General features: G+C 41.3%; 1 long non-coding RNA gene across 1 annotated transcript; it reads left to right on the plus strand.

Moving 5' to 3' along the window:
* The first annotated feature begins 20587 nt into the window (after positions 1-20587).
* Positions 20588-27173, plus strand: LOC149790767 (uncharacterized). Its single transcript, XR_016423644.1, has 3 exons — positions 20588-20714; positions 22930-23000; positions 26553-27173. It is a non-coding gene; the product is annotated as an uncharacterized LOC149790767 (long non-coding RNA).
* The last annotated feature ends 262 nt before the right edge of the window (positions 27174-27435 follow it).

Below are 27435 nucleotides of genomic sequence, written 5' to 3' on the forward strand. Positions count from 1 at the left end.
ACTGTCACTGGGTAAGGTTAAGTAAAATTGGTTTTGGTGACTCATAATTCCAGAGTTCTGTGGCTGTCCGAAGGGTTAGTGGACGTCAGAGGCGTGTCTCCGTCTAAAATGGGGTTCTGATTGTGATTGGAGTGGTGACTGGCACTGGCACTGGACACAACGTTCCCGTTCGAGGAGAATTTCAGGGAGGGATTGGGAAGCAGGTAACCGATGCAACTGCTCAATAAAATGGTCCACAATTGTTTGTCTCCTTGTTGCAAACTCAAATTGGCGATGGCTGCCCCGATGACACAATACACCACGAAGATTTGGCAGAAAAAGACGATTTGCGTTTTAGGCACACGTTCTCCACACCACACCCACAAGGGTTGTTTTTGTAAATCTTGCACAGAAGAACTAGGGGAAGAAGGAGTGGTCGACGTAGCTGCGTCTGCTGTGTGAAAGGGCATGATGGTCACTTCTTCTTTTTATAGTCGATGACTTGCGAAGCGTCGATCCAAGAATCGAAACTGGGTGGATATCCTTTCCAACGTACTTTGACTTCTTTGACACGTCGTTTGCCCACTTTACGGGTTCTGCGTTCGAGAATGCTTTCGATGTCGTACACGTCGTCTTCTTTTTTGGTGACACGTTGTAACTCGGGCAAATAAAACGTTCCTTTGAGTACTTCTCCGTTCATGTCTTCCAATATATAGACGGCAGGATGACGGCCATGCACTCGTCCAGTGACGCGAAACAATTCGGTCGTCCAGTTAGGTAAGTAACCTTTGTCGAAAGTGCGTTTGGTTTTGCCAATGCGCACCCAATCTCCTACGGCCAACTCTCCACTTTTCTTGGGGACAGCCCTCGTCGGGGACGTACCGAACAGGCGCTCAAACACCAGCACTTCGTTGTCGGGAGTCACGTCTTGCGGGGCACGTCCGATGCTTCGATGGTAAGATTGGTTGGACGCTTGCACCAGATGCGGTAAGATGTCGATGTACTTCAGAGTGTGGTGATGCGTAAAATATTTCCACATGCGTTCTTTCAAAGTGCGTTGAAAACGTTCCACGATGCTGGCTTCGGTTTCGGGATTCTCGGTGGTAAAAAAATGAATGTCACGTTTCTTTAATTCTTTTTGGAAAGCTTGGTTCAGAAATTCGGTGCCTTTGTCCGTTTGCCATCGAAGAGGGTGACGACCGCTTTGTTTCAACACCCGTTGCAGGGCTCGCACTAACTCGTTGCTCGATTTGAAAGTCAAGGGTACGACCCAGGCAAATTTGGAAAAGACGTCGATGACACAAAACAAATATTTGTAACCACGATTGTAGCTGGCCAAATGAGAGACATCGGCTAAATCGGCTTGCCATTGATGATCGATGCCTTCCACTCGGGTGCGACTTCTGGCAAACTTGCGTCGAATGGGTTTGTGTAAAGTGTAGGTAGCTTGTTCTTGTAACCATCGTTGCACTTGAGGTAAACGGAGACTTTTCAGTCGCGTTTTGGCAGCACGATACAATTTTTGAACTCCTGCGTAACCTGCAGGATGCGAGGGATCGTAGTAAATGCTGGCTAAGACTTTTTCCATTTTTTGTGTTGATTGGTGTGTTAATAAGGCACCCACTCTTGGAAGAGGCTACTCTTTTTCTCTTGGGGTATTTTCTTGGATTGCAAGGCTTTGCGTGTGCGACCGGCAATAGGTGTTGAAGAGGAGGAGGATGTCTGAGCGGGGGATATCGGTTCTTGTTTCACTTCTGTCTTCACTTTCTTTTTCTCTTGTGAGGAAGAAGGGGTGGCCATCATCTTTTTAATCCATCCAATTCTGGAGGTAGGTGGTGTTGTTAACTTGCGTACTTTTTCTGGTGGAGTTTGAAACCGTTCTTCGTCTTCTTCTTTTCCTTTTTCTGTCTTGGTCACGGGTAGTGGTGGAACTGGTACTGGTACTGGTGATGGTGCTGGACTTTTCATCAAGGTCTTAAAATCTTTCAGAGTGGGTAGAGCTGTTTCGTCTAAAGCTTTCTGGTGAAAGAGTTGCAGTCGTTGCAAGAGTTGACCGTACTTTTGCGATTTTTCTGTTTCGGACAAATCTTGGCGATCCATCAAGGACTGCAATTCGTGTTGTAACTGGGACATTTCGCTCAAATGGGGATTGGGAGGTAAATGCGGGGTGCGTTGTTCTTGCCACCGATGGTATTCCATCCATCGTTTGTAAGGCACTAAAGCTAGTTTTCGTCCTTCCATGGGGTTGTCAGGGGTCGATTCTGAGATCTTGGGACTTCCGAAGGCCTTTTTATCTTGCTCCCACCAGTCCTCCCAACATGGTTCCCAAGACTCCTTTCAGTAAGGGGCCTAACAAGAGAGGTAAAATGCCTCCACGTTGCACTAACATTTTCTTTTTTTGACGAATGGGAATTTTCTTTTGAACCATTTGGCGAAGAACGTGACGATGTTTGCCTAAGCATTGTTTCTGGTGTTTGGACAAAGGGATCGTGCCTTTCAAAACGTTCAAACAACATTCGCACACGGTATCGATGACCTCTTTGGAGGCCGTTTGAATGAGTTTTTTTCGTAGGGGTGAAGAAGCTTTGGACAGGACAGATAACAGGTCCCCATGTTTAGCTAAACGTGGTGGCAGTCCTTTCCTTTTCTTTCCTTGGGGTTTTCTGGAGGGTGACATTTTTGCTTGTGGGTTCCGGGACATTCACCGAACAGACACTAACGTCGATGACTTAACGCACACCCTTTTATCTTTTTTTTTTTTGGGACTATCGCTTTGTCATAAAGGTGACAATGTTTTTATCAAAATCACCAAGGAATCCTCCCCTTTGTTGACGCCTCTTTTCCTTGGAACGACTGTGTCTTTTCTTAGGGTAATGTCGATGCTTGGCTAAGCGCTTTGTCGGATGAAGCGTCTGCCTTTGTCTCTTTCTTTTGTGGCTTCTTGGAGGTGACATTTTTTTTACAAGTTCACTGATACCCCGACTTGGTCACAGGCTCTTTTTATACTGGAACGCGTCGCTACTGATTGTCTTTACGTTTTATCAGTTTGAGGACAGGCATGACACGTCGTGCAGGGGTACGCAACGGACTAAATCGAGCCAGTTCTTGCTTGGACAAATCCAGTAAACTTTGTAACATGCCCGATCTTTCTTGGACTTTGATTTTGGGAGAAGGTACTTTGTGAGCAGCAGCCACTGCCACTAAATTGGAGGGTCCTGCCACTGGGGAAGTTCTTTTGGGGGTCATCAACGGAGAAGTTCTTGGTGTGATCAACGTCTCCAAGTACTCTTCAGTTCTGGGTGTCATCAACGGAGAAGTGGATGAACGTGAGGATGCCGGAGACGCAGTCACTGCCGTGGCAGGTCGTGGTTTGCGAGTGTAAGGTTGCGTCCTGGCCGAAGTGCCTCTCTTGCGACTAGTTTTCTTCTGTGGACTTTTCTTTTTCTGGGGACTTTTTCTCTGTTTCTTTTTCTGGGGGCTTCTTTTCTTTTTCCGGGGTGGTGGTGTCTGGTAAGAGGAGGGTCCTGCCACTGGAGAAGTTATTCTTCTTGGGGACCTGGTCTTTTTCTTTTTCTTCTTGGGGCTTCGTTGGACTTTTGTCTTGGGGATAACTTTGGGGGCATTAGGATCCCATCTTAAGAGTGAGCGAATGATGACCCCTCCTAGAGTACCGCTCCCTCCAGGTTTCAAAATGATTTGTTTTTTGGTTTGAGTGTCGATGCGGGGATCGGCCAGTTGGACCAAAGCGACTTTGTTTCGATCAAAAAAGCGTTGGGTTTGATGAGGAATCTGAATGATTCCTTGGAGTAATTGACGTGCCGTCACCGTGAACCATCGTAAGACTTCTTTGAGACTAGCTTCTAAGACACGGGCTCGTGTTTGTGGATCTTTTTCTCGACTGATGCCATACAAGGCACGAATCAATTTGACGGGAAGATGCGACTGAAGGGACGTCATGTTCACACTGTGTGAGACAGACGAAAAAGGGTCTGAGGTTTTTATAGATTTTTTGATGGGGAGTGAAATGAAGTCGAGGACGGAGACGTGTACAGGACAGGCCCTCCGTCTTGGCACCAGTGGTGAAACAAGTGGGTACGAAATCGCAAATCCTCCGGGGTCGTAGGTTTCAAATCGACGAGTAAATAGGCGTGTGGCGTTTGAGTGGCATCGTCGTACGCCTGAGTCAGCCAAGGCGTTCCTAACTGTTTGGCTAAGACTTGCACTTGCGATTTATCTCGAGGGCTTTTAAACAAGACCACGTAATGCGCATTGAGACTGATGGTGCGATGGGCTTTACTTTGTTGAAACAAATTTTGGGTGATGTAAATGACACTGGCATTACGGTGATGTCCTTTGCGCGTGAACCACAATTTAATTTCTTCTTCGTCTTCTCCTAACATGTCGTCGAAAATGACCAAATGGGTTTGACGGGAGTCAGAGACGATGCCGTCGTCTTCTTTAGGAATGCCTTCCACAAACACGATGGAATCGCCTTGACTTTCTCGCAAGAGGCTGTACGCCGATTGCCACTCTTTGTAACACCACACGATCCGTTGAGGTGGCCGATCGATCAAATGATGTTTATGTTCGATCAAACGTTTGACGAATTCGGTTTTGCCTGAACCGCTAGGTCCAGCAATGAGCATGTTAAAGGGATGGCGAAGATACAAAGCCTCCCAACTGGCACGATCTAAGTGTTCGTCGATGACTTTGACAGTAGAGGAAGAGGGAGCAGAGACAGCAGAGGTAGCCATGGTGTGAGAAATGTCACTTGTGACACGAAAATAAAGAAGACAAGAGTTTATATACTTTTTCAGAACACGTTTATTGAATGTTTTTTTTTCAAACATGAATACGAAAGACAAAAATACATAAAACCCAAAGGCTTAAGTACAAGGATAAAAGGCACATGATAACGATGAACGTGGAATAAACACAAGTGTCTGTACAACAATCACATCTTTTGGGTAATGTTCTAACCAGTTCAACAGGGGGTAAGGTCACACAAGTGTCCTCCCGAAAGGGTCTTTCAGGTCTGTCCACGACAGTCCTGTCCTGGGTGACGGGTTCTTTTGGCACCGTCACTAACACGGGTTGAAAATTAACTTTTTTCCTTGAACAACTCTCGTGCATACTGGGCCACTTCTTGGGTCCAAGCCTCAAAATCCCATTCTTTCCAGGCACGGACATCTGTCCAATGGGGATGTAAGTCACAAGCTACACACACATCGTCATACACGTCTTGGGTAGCTAAAAGTTGACGAATCTTTTTTTCCCGTAGAGGTCGAGAAGTATCCCGATGAAAACGCAAGGCTTTGAGCAAAAGGAGTTTTTCGTGACCATTTAAGGCCATGGAGGTGGTAAGTACTGATCGTAAAGAGTCCACAAAGAATCGGCTGGTAAACGAAATCCCAAAAAACAAGTCACTAAGACACACACCACTTGTCGTCCCAAATTGAATGGATACAGTTCTTGTAATAATCGATGGTAATGATCCACGGTTTGAATATGGTCATTGAGTTCCTTCCACGGAATCTGTTGGATGACATGTGACATAAGTCGTGGCATGGCAGCCTGTTTTTATAGTCTCTTTGTTTCGGAAACAATACACGTACTTTCTAGCCAGAGATCTTCGTTCTCCAGTAGGGAATCTAAATCTTGCATACTGTAACCGAAACTTCAGAGTTCGTTTAGAAGTTTCCTCTTCCTCTAAGTAGATTCCACGTCAAATATGTTGATAATCCTTTAACTTGTCTTCCTCAATGTATTGCTGTAGGTGAATCTCGAAGTAACCAAAATAATGAACATTTCCATCATTCACTAACTCAAAGTGTTGAACAAGGTCTGACCACTGAAACAATTTCTGACGAATCAGTTCTCTTATACCATTCAGGTACCAGTGGTTAAAGATCTGGTGACGTAACGGATGCAATTGTTCTTTACGTTTGACTTGTATTTTCACCAGCTCTCGGTAAATGCGTTCTCTCAACTCCACAGGCAAAGCACGAATGTTCTCTAGCAAAGTATCCATGAATAGGTCATACTAAATCCTCTTTGGTCTGACACAAGAAATGTACTGTTTGCACAAACATGGTTTCACTTCAGTGTCGAATTTAAATCGTTGAGTCACTAATCTACACATTACAATTCGTTCAGAAGTTTCCTCTTTCACTAAGTTGACATTGTGTTCAAGATGTTGGTAATTCGTTAACTCTTCCTCTGGAATTCGATGCAGTACGTTTACAATGATGTAGGTAGAATCGTCCATACCAAACCAATCCTTTTTAAAACTAGAGGATCGTTGATCAATGTCTGTCCGATGGAACACTTTCAATTGAATCAATCCTTGTATAGCCTTCAGGTACCAGTGGTTCAAACACCGGTGACGTAACGGATGCAATTGTTCTTTACGTTTCACTTGTATTTTGACCAACTCTCGATAAATGCGTTCTCTCAACTCCACAGGCAAAGCACGAATGTTCTCTTGTAAAGTATCCATGAACAGATTATTATGGTAAGAAGTTACTTCAATGTCTCGGTCCCACTAAGGGCAAGTAATGACAATTCGGTGACCATCGAGCATGTTCTACGTAGGCCGAATCTTGCGGTTCCCAGTGGTGAAGTGTCACATCGCAACTGAAGCACCTGACTTTATCTCCTTCGCCCAAGTAGAAAAATCCGGCTCTGGCTAATTCTTCAGGGGTCGGTCCTCCCAGATACTTTGGCCATTTTCCTTTGAACGATTGAAGACGATTTTCAAAGTCGCAGTATTCCGACAAACGCACAGGAAACGAATATTCGTTTTTCACAGGTTCGTTTCGATGAGGGTTGGGTGACAGGAACAGGAGTTTGCTCAGGGCTGGATGACATCCGTAGGGAGGTAAACGTGAAGGTGAACATTCCTCTTTAAACCCGGTAAAATGTCTAAGAGGACGAGCGGCATCGCTTTCGCATCCCTCAGGTTTGACACGCACAGCATCACTTTCCATGACAGGGGCAGTGAGAACAAAGTTCCCATGATGCTTTACGGCATCGCTCAGGTCACAACGTACAGCATCGGTCCCATCGCAAGGCTCACAATCGCACTCGTCTGCAAACTCCGTTACGCAATTACAATGGTAACCACATGGACAATCGCAGTTTCCTTCCGGACATTTTCCGTCGCAATGCCTGGGTCTTATCCATCCAATATTAGTCACACTAGAGGAAGATACAACTTTTTTACAATCCCCAAACTGGAACGATGTCTCTTTCAAAGTATTCATCTTGTTCACTCGGTCTTGGTAGTCACAATGAACTATCAATCTTGACCATAGCCCCCTTTTTATACTAGTCTCAATGCAGTCTCCAGCTTGTACATCTTTCCTTTTTTACGTTTTTTATGTCTTGTTTCGGAAGGTACCGTCTCTAAGGTACCGTCAACATTGTACCGTAGTGTAATGGGTGGAAAAGCCATAGAAAGGTAAGGGCAGTGCGGAGACCATCGAGTATGTTCCAGAATAGCTGAATCTTTATAGATACATAGATCCATTCGTAACTTCAGTCCGCAAGCGAAACACTGTACCTCGTATCCCAATCCTGACTCAGGTCCCAAGTACACAAATCCTGTTCTAGCTAAAACATGCGAAGAAGGTAATCCTTCCCTATCCGTAGGCCATTTCTGAAACGTGTCCAATCGACGGGCACAATCACAATAGTCAGGTAAGAAGACTGGAAAATGGTAGGGTTTGAACTTGGAGTTCTCATCGGGTTTCTTACTCGATTCTTGCTGTGGCGAAGTCATCTTTCTGGTGGGTGGGCTATCCTCTTACAACCAATGTTTTATACCAACGTGTCCATACGGTAAGGTGAAATGATTGGGAAGTCGCACTCGCTTCTGGTACACGATTTGATAGACTTTTTCCAAAGGTCGACTGACGATGTGATGAGTGGGTAAACGTACAATCTTGTTCGGTTGATAGGTGGTCACTTTAAAGTTTCCATCCTCTCCCGATTGCAAGGCTTCTTTCAATACCCCAAAGTTGACCACTCGACTGGTACGATAATTCAGAGTCAGTCCTTTCACTTTGCACGTCGTGTGCACTTCTCCTTGTTTGTCACGGTATTCGTAGCCGTAATTTTTGGGACCGCCACTGACGAAACTTAGAATCTTGTCGTCGGGATGCTCGTCTGTCCAGGCTCCTAAACGGTCTCCGTCGATGCTAGGGTGATGTTGAATCGGGTGATGGATGTAAATGCAACTGTCCGTGTCAAAGTACAGGACGAGTTCTTCTAACAGTTCTAAAGCTTCGTACAATTTTAAGCGAGCATGGGCTGTCACGTAAGCCGCAACGATGACATTTCCAAAAGGGTCGTCTTGTACAAAGTCCAGATCTTCTTCGTAATTGACCAAGATCAAATTCTCTCGAACGACGTCCACGTGTTTCATGTATTTGGTTTTGTCGTGAATCATCTGGAAATAGCGGGAAGGTTCTGTCAAATATTCCGTCTTGGGTAAACACGGTCGTTGTGCCATTTTACCCCACAAGCAATTTAACATCACTTTGGCAAACGATCGCCTGCCTTCGTTTTTCTCGATGTGGTCTAAAGAGATGCCTTCTTGTTCGTAGCATTTCTCTTTGAATTGTATTTGGTCTTCGGGAGTGTGACACCAGGAAGGATAGCCGCTGGCTTCTTGCTTCAGTTTCAAAAAGGCATCCACGTAGTCGGCGAAAATGCCTTTCTGAGTAGGGTCACCCTTGTGGTATTGTTGTGTCTTGGGAAAGTGGCAAATTTCGTACACTTCTAACAGTTGGTATCCCATGTCCAAAGCTTTGAACAATTCTACGCTGACCCAGGTTCCCGTCAAGGCCCGTTCTTCCTGGGTGTGCTGACAAGGTTGGTCTTGGTTGCACGTTTCGGCACAAGTACGGCACAAGGGAAACATCAGTTTGCCTTGACAATGGTGAGGTAAGACGGGATGGTATAGGTTCGTGGGAGGCAAAACTTTACACTTGATCAAGCCTTCGTATTGTCGAATGTTTTTCAGGTCGATGTGTTCCGTTAACAATTGTGGGTGCCCTACGGGAAAGCGACAATATTTGCACACGTAGGGATACAGCGAACACACGTCCAAGTATTTGATTTCTTCTCCTTTCTCTTCGTCGGCTTGGTACAGCAAACAGGTGGCATTGGTCCTTCCTCCGTACAAACTATCCCTCGGGTTCAGCGGGTCCATGAACTGGTAACTTTCCACGAGGCGTTTAAACTCGGGATCGGTTTTCATACGGTGATCGTACTCGTCTTCCCACATTTCCACCACTTGGTATCCTTGCTGTTCCAACTTTAGGCGTCGCTGACAAGTGTCCTGGTACAAGTCTTCCATGGTTCGTTGCAAAAACTGATTTTTAATGCCACGGTCAGGGTAACAGACGGGACATCCGTGAAATAAGCAACCGTTAAACTCGTACACGATCTTGGGGTTTTCTAAGTCCCAGCCATCGACCGAATACGTTCCGATGGTCTTTTCGCCCCCTCCGTTGCGGGCATGCTGAATCCACTTGTCTTCCTTGTCGCACAAGTAATGTAACCAACGTAGGGCTTTGACCGAGTATTGACGTTTGACAAAGTGGGTCGTTTGAGGACTGATGACAGCCACGGTGTTTTCAGGCATGAATCGTTGTCGATACACTAGGGAACACGCTTTGGCAATGCTGCAAGCTTCTTTCAAAGGATCGACCCCTCCGTGTTCCATGAACAGTTCTCGAAATTTTCCACAGCAACGCCGTAAAATGTCCACGTCGGAACGACAATACTTTAGCATTTCTTCCTGAAAGTCGAAAGGGTCCGAGGCGTGAATCTGGTACCAAGCGTAGAAAGCTTCTCGTTGTTCGGTACGCATGTTCTCCGGGTCGTAATAGTGAGCCTCAGGCAAATGGGGTAGAACGGCATGTTGATTGGCTTCCGTATTGAAAAAGTGTGGAAAGTACCCTTTAGCCATTTCTGTCATTCCAAACGTTTTAGGCATTCGACTCAAAGGCATGGCCAAATAGCTCATCGAATCTTTAAACTGTACTTGTCCCACTTGCATGAAAATGATTTTGGCTCCGTTCAAAGTCACTTTAGGACGTTCGGTGCCTTGTTCCGTATAGTACCTCAAAAGAAACTGTCCATCGTATCCGGAGAAATTGTGAGCCATCACTGTGGCATGACGATGACAATCTCCGTAAAGTTCGATGTCCTCTTGGCTCCACGTCTTGTCGATGGGGTCTAAGACCCATTGGGCAAAATCGGCTAACGTGTTTGGTCCCCGAAAGATTTTTTCACGCCCTCCAGGAATCTTGCTGCAGTGAGGGCAATGACTAAAGATAGGTTCTTGAATGCACTTCTCGCACGCTCGATGAGCCACGCAGAAATTAGGAATGTGAATACCGGTCTCTTGCATGCATTCGAAATCGAAAAAGATGAAATTGCCTTTCTTCTTGTGACTGTCCTCTTTCTCTGGTGGGGGTTGGTATTTTTGCACGTAACATTGGTGTTCCAAGTCCACGATGTGGTGACAAATGTGACATTTTTTCTTTCCTGAACATACGTGTGCCTTGGTATTATTGGTACGTATGACTTGTCCACACGTAGGGCACAATCTCAGGAGTTGACAAGCGCATTTCTTCTGTGAACCTTGCGTTTTCAGATGTTGTTGGTAACAAGTAGGGCTAACAAACGTGCGCAGAAAAGTCGAACAAGGCACTGGTTCTTCGCTCAGACAGGGTAAAGAGGCCAAACATCCTGAGCATTTCAATCCACAATGCTTGTGTTGCTCTCGATTATTATAACCATGGTCACATTTCTCACAGTAATAACTGTATCCCAGGAATCCGGTGATACTGGTAATCGTATCGAAATGGTCATCGTGATAATAAACATGAATGTATTTTCCGTCCTTAAAATGTTGGCCTCGAAACAACAGAGGCCCGCGCATTTCTTGAGGGTGCACTTTTAAGGTGTAGCGTGGAGCTAGGGCATCTTGCAATTTTTGCATCTCAGGAATGCCACAGGGTGTGTCTTTGGACAGGCCAGCTTGTTGCAACAGGAGTTCTGCTTCGTTTCGTTGTTTGGCTCGATGGGAACGTTGAATAGTGTTCCAGGTTCTTTTCCATTCTACCGTGTCGTTCTTGTCGGCATAGGTTCGTCCCACCACGATGGCACGGGCTAAACACATCTGGTCATGAGAGTTGTTAATTCGGACGAGACTCTTTTTGGTGTTGCGAAGGTCGTCCACCAATAACATCTTTTTGCGTCCAGTTCCTTGAGGAGGAGAGACGTGGGTCATGTCCAATGTGGCTTTTCCATCGGTGATGTCAAACTGGTCATTAGATTGTTGCACGTGTTGAATCTTGTCCATGACTTTGGAAGCGGTCAATTCTGCAGGGGTGCTAAACTCGATCCAAACAGGGGATTTCAAACCGTCGTGTTGTATGGAAAGTCTCAAGCGATCGTCTTCTTTGGGTTGACATTGCTGCTTGAGTGCAGTGAGCAAAGAATCCCACACCTCAGTGATGAACACTTCTGCTTTCTCTAACGGCACTTCAGCCTTGAAATCTTTAAACTTCACTGTGTATTTGTAAGCCGTGGTTCTAAATTTTCTAGAGGAGCGCTTTTCCGTCTCTCGAATGGAATAGTACTTTTCAGGGTTGACAAAGGGTGGTGGACTTGGTTTAGAGGGTTCGGATTCTGGTTCACTCATGTCCTCTTCAAAATCACTGGCATGAATTTGTGCCAAGATTTCAGCCCTGGTACGAGGCGATAGATCACGTTTCTGCCTCTTACTTTCTTCTTTCTTCTCGAATGAATGGGGTCGTTTCATCTTGAAAGCAAAAAGTCAAATGACTCAAGTTCAAACACCATGAGCTACTTTATAGTCATAGCAGACCAGCGTATATAAAAGGGTGTGTGTCTTATCCTTTCACTATTCATTTCACTCTCAAGCCCAGCACAACGATGGAAGAGACTAACCAGATGGAACGTTTCGTCAGAGCTTTGCGAGGGGTCATTAGAAAATTCTCTTCAGACCAGCCTACGGACTATTCTCCTTCCTTTAGAGATAAAAGTCAAGATACTTGCTATATCTGTCAGAAGAAAGGGCATTGGTCTTCAGAGTGTCCAGACCGTCAAAAAAGAACAAAAACAGGGGCTAAAAAAGACAAAAGTCAAGATACCTGTTATTATTGTAAAGAAAAAGGACATTGGTCTCCAGATTGTCCAAAAAAGAAACAAGAGGAGTCAGAAGAAAAGAGGGATTCTTCAGAAGAAGAGAGGGATTCTTCAGAGGAAGAGAGGGATTCTTATGAGGAAGAAAGAAGACAGGTGAAGAAAAAGAAACAGGAGAAAAAAAGAAGAAGGGAAGAAAGCGAGGAGGAGGAAGAAGAGGAAAAGAGTGTGACGGTGAAAAAATTCAAAAAACAGAGAGACTAAACAAGGAGACAGAAGAAGTGAATGAACTTTTAATTAAAGTGTTGTGTTGTAAATTGTGAATTGGATTGTAAAAAAATGGAGAAAAGAATAAATGAATGATATAAGGTAAGTGTCTTTGAATTTTGATTTCAAAATAAGAAGCTACACTCACGCACTCATACACAGACACGTACTATAAGGGTAAAATGGGTGGGTTATTTTTTTCATTTTTTTCTTGGAGTTATTGGCAAATTGAAATTGTATTTATTTTCGAGAAATGTGGGTGGCCCTGAAAAGGGCCTTTTTTCTTTATGGTGTAGGGGTGAGTTTAAGCAATCAACTTTAACTGCCTTAAGCCTTTGCCACGGCCAAGGCCTACTTCTGGACTACGTAATGTTGATGATGATTGAGTTGAAATCACTAAGGGTGGTACGGTAGGCTTAGTCACAGGGTTGACGTGTTTAGCTCGGGAAGGTCGTATTCTCTTCGGTCGTAATAAAGAAGTCTGATACATTTGTTTCAGACTTCTTAACTCCGCTAAAATGTCCAACAGTACCGTGACCGTTTGATTTTCACCCTCTTGTTTCTTTGCTGCTACTTCTTCTTGCTGTTGCTGCTGTTGTTTTTTTCTTACCTCTTCTTCTTGCTGTTGCTGTAGGAGAAAAGCTTGTTCCGCTTCCTTTTGTCGTTGTATAAATTTCTCCAATTCTTCTTTCTGTCTCTGTCTAAAATTCTCCACTTGCGGTAATGAAGAAGGTAACGCAGGTTCCGGAACAAATTCTTGCGAAGAGAGAAAATCCACAAAATCCCAATTCACCTCTTCTGAAAGTAAGTCCGGGTTCCCTTGGGCAGTCTCCCCTGCTGGTGCACCCCAATGGATCGTTTTCTGAGTTTCCGTCATGTTGAATCACTGTCGCATAGATTGACTGCACACAAGCGCTAGCAAATCTATATTGACTACGTGACGTCACAGACTGCTCTCTTTGGATTGGATGCGGCTGGCTGAATTTTGTAACGCGTGTTCGGATTGGTGAATGAACTCAATCCGTTTCAATCCTACCTCTGCCTATAAATAAGCGCCGTTCACTGCATTGATTCACCTGTTTCTCGGAGCCTCAAGATGTGGACCGACGTTCAATCTTCAACCCTTGTGTCAACAATGATGTTCAGGACGGACATGCTCATGTATGTCCGGTCCAAGTGGACTGTTGTTGATAGGACAGATACAAGTCTATGGATGAGGAGAGTTTATATAGAAAGACAAGGATGTCTCAAGAGGGTACTTGTGTATGGACCGGCAGTTAGAAGGAGTTTAAGAAGAAGAAGAAGATGTGACAGATGCCATCTATGTTAATATTAATATTAACATAAACCCAAAGGCCCTTTTCAGGGCCAGCCATATTTCTCGAAAAGAGATAGTCTTTGAATTGCCTACCCCTTTTTTAAAAATTTTTTTTTTAAAAAAAAGATAAAAAATCCCATGTTCCATTCCCCTTGTCCCTAAACAAGCCCAAACTCTATTCCCCATGTTAAATTCCCCTTGTACGTAGAGTGACCCACGATTTATCGCCATGTTAATTCCCCTTGTACGTAGAGTGACCCACGATTTATCGCCATGTTAATTCCCCTTGTACGTAATCTGACCCACGATTTTTCGCCATGTTAAATTTCCATTGTACGTAATCTAACCCGGGGGGGGAGGGGGGGGCGTGTCTGTAATGCTAATTCCCATTGTACGTAAAGTGCCCCCCTTCACTACTGAGCTGTAATTGTATAATGATGTGGCAGTACTCGAGTAATGATCCGAGACAATTTACCGTGGACAGAAAAGATAACAGCCGCGGTCATACACGCAAAAATTTGATGCTGACATGTCTTGAGTGTAATCGACGTAGGGGTGCTAGTTACGCGATCGCAGTGGTAATTGTGTGTCTTCGGGAATTACTCGCAATTGTTCACGTGCAAATCCACGTTGAGGAACAGTTGAATACAGTCTGCAGATTGCTGGTCGACCAGTAGATCTTGTTATGTTAGATATATTGTGTGTCGTGATGCTCCATATAGGATCAGTCGCTCTTTTTTTTACCACCTTCAAGTTCACCGGGCTCATATAAATATCAAGCAGTGTCAGTGCCCAGCACTAGTTGTGTTGAAAAATCACGTCGTTGTCCGGGTATATGTTTTTTATGACTGCGCTAATGGGTTTCGTGTTGGTTGTTCGAGTAATTTCATTATTTAACGCGGTTATCACATTTGGTAATCTTGCAGCCCATTCATGAGATCTCTTGTCTTGAATGAATTCCTTCGCGTATTGATATCCCAATAACCGCTCAGCAAGTGTTCGATTAAATCGTTCAACAATTGCCTGATGACGATGAATTGCAGTAAGTCCTCGTCTGATGGTGACGTTGTGTTACTTCATCAACGACGATACTGCACCCTGAAATTCTTTGCCAGGATCAACTTGTAACAGCTGTGGCCATTGCAAGGGTCCACGTTGATAAATTCGTTTAAACGCAGAAGCTACTTCAGTTGCTGTATTTGTTGACAACAGTTCTGCTTCTTTGTATCTGATTGCAACATTAACGACAGTTAGCGCGTACTTGTATGTTATTTGACGTCTTTGGATTTTAACGGTATCATGTGGTAGAAATAATATATCAGCTTGATGAACTTCATTAGGAACTCCAATATCAAAATGTGCAAAGTGAATTTGTTTAGCTGGCGGTAGATTAATTTGCCATATTGGTTGTCGGGATAACCATTTTTTAATAGTAACACGTGTGACTTTTGCTGCTTCAGCGAGTTTACTAATTGCTGAGTTACCTTTCCAGTATCCTCTTGGGGAATAATAAACTGATTCCATTATAATTAATTACCAGCGCCTAGCGCTAAGTTACCTTTCATCGCGGATCTTACTAAGCAATTAGCCAATGATTCCTTGAAGGATTTATTCGCAATGGAATTTAGCGCGTGAAATAATTTTACATCTGCTATGTGTCTATGCTGTAGATCTTTACTTTTATAAGCTACATCATGAGCATGACACGCTTTATCAATAGCGTTTATTTTATACTCACCTTGTTTTGGTTGGTCTTGGTTGTCAAGTCTGATATCAAGTCGGGTCCCAGGGCCACAGTAATTATATCCTGGGAGGTGTTTTTCTCCTGAGTATTTAGCCCACGGGGTCCCTGGTAATTTTGTTAATTTTGCTGCAATATCACCTCCTCGGTTTTTTAAAACGCGACTGTGCGGGAATAAATTAAAATTTGTTTGTAACACATCGTTCACACTTACCCGTAACCACTGATCTGTTATTTTTTGTTGTAATAGTTGTTGGATCACCTGTTGGGGTACGCGCCCTGCATTTCACCCAATAAAAATCCATATTCTTTTTGTATATATCATGAATGTAATTGATTTTTCCGCGACAAGCAAACAAGAACCAGTCAAGCATCTTTCAGCGCTACCAAATTCTGTCCGTATGATCATAATTGGACCATCTGGAAGTGGCAAACCGCAACCGTTACTTAATTTTATAATGAGATGGCTCAGGTGGGATAAGTTGTATTTGGTAGTTCCGTCTGTAGATGACCAGCGGTGCTATGATGTACTAAAGGATTTTAATGAAAATGCAAAATCGTTAAATGAAAACGGCGATGATGTTATCGAGTTTATCACTGATAACGATGAAGAGCAAAGTATTGATGATATTAGCAATTTAGTCGTGTAAGATGATGTAATGCTTGATAAACAATCAAATCCAGCTAGGATGTTTTCCAGAGGCAGGCAAAAAACACCGATGTGATTTATGTAACCCAGCAGTATACACAAATACCAAAATTGATAGGGATAATTGTAATATTCTTGCTGTGTTTAACGAAGTTGATACTCACACGTTACGAAATATTCATCAGACTTGGTGTAGCGGTGATACGGACAAAATTAAGTTAAGAAATTTATTTAGTCAGGTTCAGTTATCCCCGCATGGATTTATAACAATAAACTTACACGATCCTCGAGAACGATACCGAGTCGGTCTTGATACAATTTTTGGATAATAGCTTCAGAGAGGGCGAACTCTCAACTTGACACCGACGTGATCGCATATTTTTCTTCGATGTATCTCGATTATAGAAACCTATCAGCTATAGGATGGGTAAGCCAATTTGTCTTTGAAAGGGTTGTCTTACACTGGATATCGCTTTTTTTTTCCAGGAAGGTTTAATTTGGCGAAATACGAGTGAACCAATTAGAGGTTTTTCGCCCTCTGCTGCTTTACGTGTACGTATATTGCTTTGGTGGTCATTAATATTAAATTCATTCTCTCTCTCTCTCTCTCTCTCTCTCGGCCGGGTGGTCTAAGGCGCTCTTCGTTAAGGAAAACTGTCATCTCACCTCTGTCTGCGTAGATTCGAGTCTCGAATTCAACCAATGTGGGTATGTGGGAAAGCTGGCCAGTAGCTTCTCGTGGGTCGGTGGTTCTTTCCTGGGTTTTCCCGGGTTCTTCCTCCACCATTAATATTGGCCGCCATGTGGACATAGGAAACAATTACTTTTACTATATGTTCTCTACATTTGTTTCTCAGTATTGACCTTTCCACTGTGTGACAATCAATACAAATCATATGTTAATCTAAACTAACTTCAAAGATTGCTTCACGATGAAGTTCTTGTCAAAGGTTGACCTGCTCTTTTTTAAATGATGGACTGTCAACATAGCAGCATGTAAACAGAACACATATTTCACTTCCGGATAATCACCAAGGCCTTATTACTCACTGTGCACTGTCGCCGAAATACACACAGACAACAACATCCTGAGCTCATATTATCAAGAATGAACAGTTACCTTTAAATCCCTACCAAAAATGCATAAATAAAACTCTTCTATCACCACCAAAATGAGAGAGGAAAAAATGTTCTAAAAATAGACTAGAACTACATTCGTGGGTACTGAACCGGAAGTATTAATTGTGATGTAATTCCATGTAGAGCATATCTTGTGCTGAACAATGGCGTTAAACCCTTCAACAACAATAACAACAACAACAACTCTCTCTCTCTCTCGCTCGCTCGCACAGGTCGAATAAGCGTGAGAAGCGAAGGTACTGCATTTTCACCAATGATATGCAACGCTGTCTTTCAACATATGCCAGTAGACTGTCTTATTAACAGATCAACACAAAGAGAGTCGGAGAGAGAGAGAGATAGAGATTTGTTGTTGTTGTTATAGGGTTTAGCGCCATTTTTCAGCACAAGACAGGCTATATATAGCGGCCAGTATTAATGGTGGAGGAACAACCCGGGAAAACCCCGGAAAGATCCACCGACCCACGAGAAGCTACCGGCAAGCTTTCTCACACATGCACATTGGCCGAGCCCGAGACTCCAACCCACGCAGACAGAGGTGAGATGGCAGTGATCCGTGACGGAGAACGCTTTAGACCATCTTTTCCCTCAATTGTTCAGACTACTGTCTAAATGTCGTAAACAAATCGTGCACAACTATGCACATTTAAATTTAAGACAAGAAACTTTACGTGTTTACTCGGCTTAATAAGCATGCAATTCTTACGACAGCCAGGTATACATTTCGCGCATGCGCAGTGACTTGCAAGTTATTGATCATAGGTGTACAAGAGCAGCTAAATTATAATTTTAAATAGCGAACATAGAACAAGAACGAAATGCAACTTGAATGTGAGAGACAAATAGAATTAATGTTTGTATCATGATGTTTTCCACGTTCTCGTCATTCTCTGTCATCTTGTACGCATTTGTGTCCGCGTGCGTGTTTCGAAAATAATGATCAAACGTTTTGATTAAGTTTGGGTATATTGATGACAACACTAAAAGTCTAACAAGCTGGAACGTTACAATTCGCTCTAACCAGGAGCGGAAACTAACCCAAGTTAACTATACATGTCGGCTAACTCAAGTGCACTAGAGCTCTAACCCACACGGTCACGTGCTGGCACCTGCAGAGTGAGAAAAGACTAAGGCAAGGACTCGAATTGGACGAGATCGCACTGCTAGGCACGTTGAATTTGTCATGCAGCTATATGCAAATTTTCCCAACCAGCAAACTGTTATTAGGCTTGGTTGTTACAAAAGATGCAAAACAAGAATTGTATTGTATCATAAAGAAAAATTGGGATACTCCAGCGAGACTCGAACCTACATCTTTACAAATACAAATTCTCACTTTATCTAGTAAAACCATATCGTATCGGTGAAGTGAACGAGTGTTTAAGTACGCTCTTTGTAAACAGCTCAAGAATACTATCTCCGACCTATTTACGAAACGACGTAGGGCTCGTGATTTAGTATCATACAGAAGATAGTATTGTATGTTACGACGTAGGGCTCGTGATTTAGTATCATACAGAAGATAGTATTGTATGTTACGACGTAGGGTTCGTGATTTAGTATCATACAGAAGATAGTATTGTATGTTACGAAGTAGGGCTCGTGATTTAGTATCATACAGAAGATAGTATTGTATGCTACGACGTAGGGCTCGTGATTTAGTATCATACAGAAGATAGTATTGTATGTTACGACGTAGGGCTCGTGATTTAGTATCATACAGAAGATAGTATTGTGAATTTCAAATGTCCTTATTACAAGGCAAATTAAGCCAACATATTAATAATTACAAGTTACACCATATTACTAGCAACTAGAAGTCAAGCACATCATGTGACCGTATATTTAGTATGTGTAACTCGTATAATGGGTTGCAATTACGATATCACAATAACACAAGTTCATGCCCAACAACCAAGACCTTGGAAAGATGATATGCCATGCACATGTTCAACTGTCATAAATGTTTTTAACAAACTTCACGAACAACATTTACTTTCTTGTCGGTTTCCACAAACGCAAAACTAATATAAATTCATCAGAAGGAAATATTAAGGTACCAAAGTAAGATTCGAACGTCCATCTTTATGAACATAAATCCAACATTATATCCACTAAATCATAGGAAGCCGTACTTCGGTAAAGTGATTAAATGTAGAAGTACTCTTTTCCTGTATATATGGGACATCTGTTAACGAGTCTGATGTTCAAAATAGTACTATTCCATATGATAAAGTTATAAAGAGATGGTTATGAATATCCGTACAAGTAACGTCTTTATCCACTTACAATTCCTTCCAAAAAATATCGCCCCAAGAACAAGCCACAAAAATTAACACTAAATATTTCCAGTGATTTCAATATAAGTAATAAAAGTCATTTTGTGCAAGCAACGTTCTGTGTAAAAATCAAATATGAAACCAACGATTGCTTGTTATCGTGTACATGATAATATAAAGACGATTAGTATTATATTTTTTATTATTCATATATTAAAATTTATTTCCCCATCTTTTATTTTTTATTTTGGTTTAGTGGATGAATGTAAGCCGTAATTTTCTTTCGACATATCTACCTCTTTTATTGTATTTAAATAGATATTTAAATTTGGTTGGATTATATGGGATACGCACAGTGTATCTCTCAATATGTAACTGGTTGGTTAGATTATATGGGATACCACAGTGTCTCTATAAATAAGTAACTGGTGTGTTCTAAAAGTCTTCAGACTGCCAGTATGGACCAGAAAATAAATGTATGTTATATTTTACCGTGTATGCTCATGTAATTATTCTCTATTTTACGCTCATGTAATTATTTACTAAATCATTTATAATGATTATACACGTGTCAGACGATTGTTATACTTCACTTTATTGACCCCGAAGATTCCTCAAGAGTATCGCTGTTTGACCTATTATCTGAAACATGTTAGAATACGAAGAATCTAAGCCTCAAACATATCACGCCCAATCTGACTTGAGTTTTGAATTAATTAAACATAATCAATCTTTACCATATACATGTTTGTTTTTTCACATTGCGAATTGGGCATATGGTTTTAAATTGGATATATATTGATCTCGCTCCATATGGGAGCTTAGAGCACCTATCAACACATATACAACATCATGATGCCGTGTAGTGTTTCCCTTTATTCCAGCTGTTTGTGCCATTGCACCCAGTGCATTTAAATAATACGCGATAGGGCCGATTCCAAATATAGTGGGTGGGGGTGGAAGCTTTGGTCCTAGATTATTCCGATCAGGCACTGATCATAGTGTGTGTGTGTATTCCAGGAAATGAACTGGCCAATTAAATCTCACTTCGGGTTCCTTAGTTTGTATGGTCACAGACTAACCACAATATTTGCTTAATCTCAGACAAGCTACCTTGCTTACGATTTGCCTGGCGAACGAGGAGCGGAAAGAAAGGTTAGTAAGCACTTTCACTCCTCTGCGGTATTATATTAGATTTACTTATTTTAGTCAGAGGCGTAGCTGGGGGGGGGGGGGGCGGGGGGGGGTACATATGTCCCCGGGCGCCAAGGTACAGGGGCGCCAAAATGAGGCTTACAACGTTACATTATAATAAGTAAACAAGGGTAATATTCAAAAATGTGATTAAACGGGGAGGGGGCTGGGGCACAAAAAAAAAAGGCTTACAACGTTACATTATAATAAGTAAACAAGGGTAATATTCAAAAATGTGATTAAACGGGGAGGGGGCTGGGGCGCCAATTGTATAGTTCGTCCCCGGGCGCAAAATATCATAGCTACGCCTCTGATTTTAGTAGTTTTCTACTGTTCACTATATTAATATACTCCCAACACAGGGTCATGGTAAATGTCTGTGTAGTTTTGTAGTTCGCTATAATACCATGTTCCCAATACCGAACCTATGAAAGAGTGAATATGCCAGCTAAACTGAAAAACAACGGAGTCACCCCTTTGTTTGAAAGTGCATCACTGGAATATGTATATTCTCTCTCTCTCTCGTTTCTACCTTCCCCTCCTTATTGTTATTACACCCTGATGTCACCTTATAAACTTTGAGGGTACTCGAGTCTTATACCGTGTGTGTGTGTGTGTGTGTGTGTGTGTGTTTGCACATATACCTCTGTGTGTCATGAGCATGATAAAATATTGCTCTGTTTTGTTCGAAGCAACGTCAACCATTAGTCATCACATAAAATGGCGCTGACTGGACATAATTGAGACTGGATTCGATGTTGATTTAGTGTATACATCCCAAAATTGCTGAGGTGTGGGTTCCAATACTCTGCAGTATCTGGTGTATATACATAGTGTTTCACTGGTAATTCTGCTTTGTGCAGTAGTTCTGATATTGTACAGTCAAGTTGTTGATTGGCATTTGGCATGCATACATCAAATAAGACGGGTTTTGGCCAGGATTAATTTAAATTAATCCACAAGTTTGAATGAACAATATATTTGAAAAAGTAGTAAATTGACTTGGCATATACAACCACAATTTAGTATTCTTTATTTAATGTTCAGTATTGTTTAACTACTATATCATTAATTGTGTCAGAACATACCAGTTGAGAGCAACAGCTACCGATATCGTATGTGCAATGAAATAACTATACAGTGTATTAAAATTCATTTTAGCGATTGAAATAAACGCATGACATTTGAAAACTCAACGTGTATCAGTAGATTATATATTGATGTTGATGTGTGAAGCAAAACCCGGACAGTACGGATCTAAAGGAATGTAATACAGTAAAAAGTGGCAGGGGTGGGATGACGTCTTTATCAAACGTGGCTCATTGTACAGTAAGAAATGGCAGGGGTGCGATGACGTCTTTATCAAACGTGGCTCATTGTACAGTAAGAAATGGCAGGGGTGCGATGACGTCTTTATCAAACGTGGCTCATTGTACAGTAAGAAATGGCAGGGGTGCGATGACGTCTTTATCAAACGTGGCTCATCGTACAGTAAGAAATGGCAGGGGTGCGATGACGTCTTTATCAAACGTGGCTCATTGTACAGTAAGAAATGGCAGGGGTGCGATGACGTCTTTATCAAACGTGGCTCATTGTTCGCTTGGTCTTTAAATTCATGGTTCGAAGTTAGAAGGCCATTTTAAAAAGTCTGTAAGCTAAATTTACATTTATATTTTATCATTTACATTTTTAAAAAATTGTCAAAAGCAAAACAGCACAGACGGTAGACCGACCTCTCATAGATCTTGCTTGGTTTTCATTAAAGAATGTTTGTAGAAAATATTCAATCCATCCATGAGTTAGTTGACTATAGTTTGATAGGGTCGTTTTTGTGTTCTTTTTAAAATGTGTAGCAATCTTCAATCGCAGCTGCTTCTTGCCTGCCGTTCGCGCCATGAGAGTATCGAGAATGAGGCCAAGGATATGTGTGAGGTTGGTAGACTGCCGGACAACTCGACGATGCCTGGACATGTTGAAACATTAGACGTCACTCTCACGTCAAGTTACTTACAAATACATTGTATTTAATTGTATTAACTTGAAATGAACATCATTTTAGTTAAATGAATTACATATTGTAAAACTGTATTGTCGGTTTGTCACCAAAATGTGTTCTAAATGCATCACAGGTTGTCCCTTTTTATTTTATCATTATTTTCTCTCTTTTCTAACTTAGACCAACGATGATCAGATGTGGTGTCCAGATTTTTATAATACTTATCCTCAAGTACATTACAGCAATAAGTAGTAAGTATTTTGAAGCTACATTTTTTTTTGTTGGTATAATTTGTAATGGATTTCATCACAACATGCCAAGCAGGTATATTTTTCAAAAAGCATAAAATTCATTTTAACGGAGACACGAACATATGATTATGGTGTAAAATTATGTGCTTGGAATGTTTAAGTTATGTAATGTAATCATTCTTGTACATAGTGTAACACGTCTCGGACCCATTAAACCAACTAGTCCCTACACACCACGACGCCTGTAAGAAATGTTTCGTAAATATTCAAAGTTGGGAAATGTATCTTTATTGTTCTTCGTGATCGGGAGATGATAATTGCTGTCAGTCATTTGTATTGTTTACTTTATTACGATGATAATTGCTGTCAGTCATTTTTATTGTTTACTTTATTAAGATGATAATTGCTGTTAGTCATTTTGCTGATGTTGTTGCTCTGGTTATGATGTTTTATTGAAATCTTAAAATAGAAGTACCGTGGATACTGTCTTACAAGGCGGATCGACATTCAAATGTCATAGATCCTTACATAATGCGTATGCATAGGAGTCTATGCAGCTTGTTAGGTCTAATAAGGAGAATAAACAACATAGACCCTGATCAGCATCGGTAATGTGTGATGCTCGATCTTAATCAGTAATGTGTGATGGTCAGTCTGAAACAGTAATGTGTGATGGTTTGAATCGGTAATATGTGATGGTTGATCTGAATCGGTAATGTGTGATGGTCGATCTGAATCGGTAATGCGTGATGGTCGATCTGAATCGGTAATGTATGATGGTTGACGTGAATCGGTGTCTTGCAGTTGAACCCGATTTGTTTTGTGTTAATATAGGCTAGTGTCGCGTCACTTATCCAAAGACCCTAACAAATAGCTACAGATAAGTTTCGGCGTGGTTATTGTTATTGTGTGTGTGCGCGCGCGCGTGTGTGTGTGTGATTTGGATATTTAAAACATTATCAGTCATATCGCTACGATGTCTGCAATGTGACAGTTTTCATTGATGTCTAGAACTGGATAATCATGCCACAGACATGCATCAATATTATTATCCTGACACCAGGCCGACCAGTCATAACAGTCATAACACTAAACTCTTAATGCTGAGCACCTAGCGAGGCAGCTTTCAGTACCATTTTTTATAAGTTTTTGGTATGACTTTGTCAGGGTTCGAACCCGCAACCTCCAGCAATCGTGGCAAACTAGGTCATCGGAGTGATGGGTTAGTTATAATTGGTACTAGCGTATGGAATGTTAATCTGGTCAGGTCGTTTAAAAAGAAGTGTATTGCCCAGATGTGCACCTTAGAGGCCATCTCAGACTGATCCTGCCTTAGAGGCCATCTCAACTAATATTTGTTGTGTTTGAAAACAACTCCCTTATCACTGATCATGTTAAGGGGCATTAAAAGGCTGAGTTGTAAGAAGCAATTTTTATTAATTCGGAACAATTTCTGTTATTTATGCGAGACTACAATGTGCAGCAGATGTATGCCTGCGTAGCAATTTACAGATAAATCATACATTTGGTGAAACTGGATAGTTTCGTATGTTGACACCAATTAGTCTAATTATCAATGGCCTATCATTTAAAAACTCGCACATGAGCTAAATATATAATGTGGTTTACATTTGATTTGAGTTAGGCTTGAAAACGGGTTGGTTTGTTTACTGACTGCCTGTCAGTGTTCGATTAGCATTGAGGTCAAATGCGTAACTTGAGCTGCGAATCAACCGCCGACTTGGCATAAGTGTTTATGTATCTCTGCTACAGAGGTAACTATCTAAGGTGGCAGGGTCCAGTTTCGTAAATTGGCGCCTGGCAAATTTCTTAACTTAAGGCTATGGTGTGACTTTTTCAGCTATTATTGTTTAGTATTGATAGATATGGATATATTTGTGAACTAGGTGTTTTGGGCTGGTGTTGTTCTTGAAATTGATGTCAGTCATGTACACCTTCCATAGTTGCTCTGCAGTATGTTGATAGTGAAATACCAATAGTTGGCTAGGAAGAAGAGCTAGCCTCCCATAGCAGTAAACACGTGGGTTCAAGGCAACTAGAGTATCTCAAAAACGGCTTGGATGACAACTATTCTGAATTGCATCAAACTATTTAGCAGACAATGTTTTTCCAAATTTTCATCCAGGGAAAGGGCTTGCGTTTACACTGTGAGCACCATATGCTGTCAAAAATGGCATTTGGATGTGAAAAATGCAGGTATAAAATAGGGGTTGGGGTGCATGATCCTCTTCTGCTGTGAACTGCCATTGACTTCTCTGGTCAAGTGAATACTATTATTATGCTTTGTTTTAATATAGGTATCTAAAAATATGGACCTTTTTGACCTCACTTGTGTATTTGATTTTTTATGATTTTTTATACTAGGTCACTGATTGCGGCATTAAATTTGTACATAAAAACTGGACCCTGCCCCCTAAATATCGAGATGGTTGAGGGGTGAAGAGAAGTATGCTCAATTGTTATAGTGCTAGTGAACTTTAATCATGCATATATCGCATTATGATTCTTTTAGCCGCCTCTCTCTCTCTCTCTGTATAGATAGATAGATAGATAGATAGATAGACATATATGTATAAAATTCCGTTTAATTCTATATTTACATATCGTTATTTTACTTTTTGTTTAAACAGTCTTTCAGTTTTCCGTACAAATAACCAGTCAGTAGGATTGGAGGGGCGTTTGGCACATTTGAGTTAACCTCCTCTAAGTCACCAACGTTTATTTAAAAACGGACATGTTGTTCAGTCATAAAAAAAACAAAACAAACGAGAGAGAGGGAGAGAGAGAGAGAGAATCAATGTTACTACTGTCTATGGTAATCATATTTTGATAAGTTGTTACAATTTATGTCACATTTAATGTTTGCATTCAGAATATAAAATGTCTGGAGAAATATAGTGTCATTATACCTAAATTAGCACGAAACTTTCTTTCCTGTCCGATTTCTATGCAATATATGTTTAATATATATTCTTTAAAAAGAACTTTAAAGGCCACTTAATGTAATTATATCTTTTAATTTTTAATACTTTTGTGAAAATCTGGAAAATCTGTATTTTGCATGTACATATTAAATGCATACAAATACTTTTTCGTTTATTTTCATCCCTAGTACAAACAAATTACCACCTTGCTCCGTTTTGCGATTTTTTAAATGTCATATTCAAAGTTAGTATAAATTAAAACGCATAATCCTATTGACCTGCACCTATCAAGAAACATTGGAAACCAGATTCAGCTCCGATGCATGCTATTTCATCTTCAGCAAAATATGCATTCTGTCAACAATAGGTATGACGCTGCTGTCTCCACAGGCAGGCCCGGCCCAAGAGATCCCAACACATCCCTGCAATGTTCTTTGTCCTCTGATTCCCAATAGTTTACATATATTTTAATGCTATTATTATTATTATTATTATTAAGTTTAACTGAATTGCAAATGGATATGTGTACAGACTGATCTTCTCGTAGAACAGGAAGACACGAGTATTATTATTATTATTATTATTATTATTGTTATTATCATCATAGATCTCGGCCAGAATGAGGGAGATTCTTGAGATCCCTGTGGTATAACTGGAACATGGAAGAATGAACTGGGCTCTGTTATAGAAATGTCTTGCGGAAATGGAAACCTGTTGGGCAAATATAGAAGTGCCGTAGGCGAAGCAAAGGACTTTTATCAGCTCTCTGGCAGATATACAATGACCGGCGCTGAACATCAGGACATTATCTTTGGTTTTTCGGTTGCTTGGAATAACGATATCAGTGGTAACTCAAATTCCACTACAAGCTGGACTGGTGTGCATTACAAATCTGAAGATATAATCTACACTCACTGGATTTTGACGAGGTACATGGAACGTGGCAACATGTGGGCATCAAATCTAGTCGGTCATGCTGATTTCCGTCGAATATAAATTTATTTTTATCAGTGGTCAGTCAGTCTGCATCTAGAATCAATGTGCTTGGAAGGATTTGAAATATTTATACTTATTATTAAAAATAGCTGATATGAACCGAGTGGTATTTGTAATTCTTGCAAACGGATTTGACTGTAAACAAAGCTATGACAACATCTCTATATCCATTTCTTTGTTTCATCCAAAATTCTTGTGGAATAAAAAATAAAATTATGAAAATAAAACAGTTCTAAAGACCGTAGCGTATTTATGATTTTTGTATATGAAATGCTTAATATACATCACAAATAATAACGAAGTGAATTTATCACGAGGTGTTACACGATCCAATAGATTAAACTTCATAATTATTTATACGATTAGAGTTTGACATCCCTGTATATATCTACGCTGTAAACATGTGAATATTGGTTTGACATCGCTGTATATATCTACGCTGTAAACATGTGAATATTGGTTTGACATCCCTGTATATAGCTACGCTGTAAACA

Source organism: Sinohyriopsis cumingii, chromosome 10 (genome assembly GCF_028554795.1).
Source record: "Sinohyriopsis cumingii isolate HCF-2022 chromosome 10, ASM2855479v2, whole genome shotgun sequence".
NCBI classification, from domain to species: Eukaryota; Metazoa; Mollusca; class Bivalvia; order Unionida; family Unionidae; genus Sinohyriopsis; species Sinohyriopsis cumingii.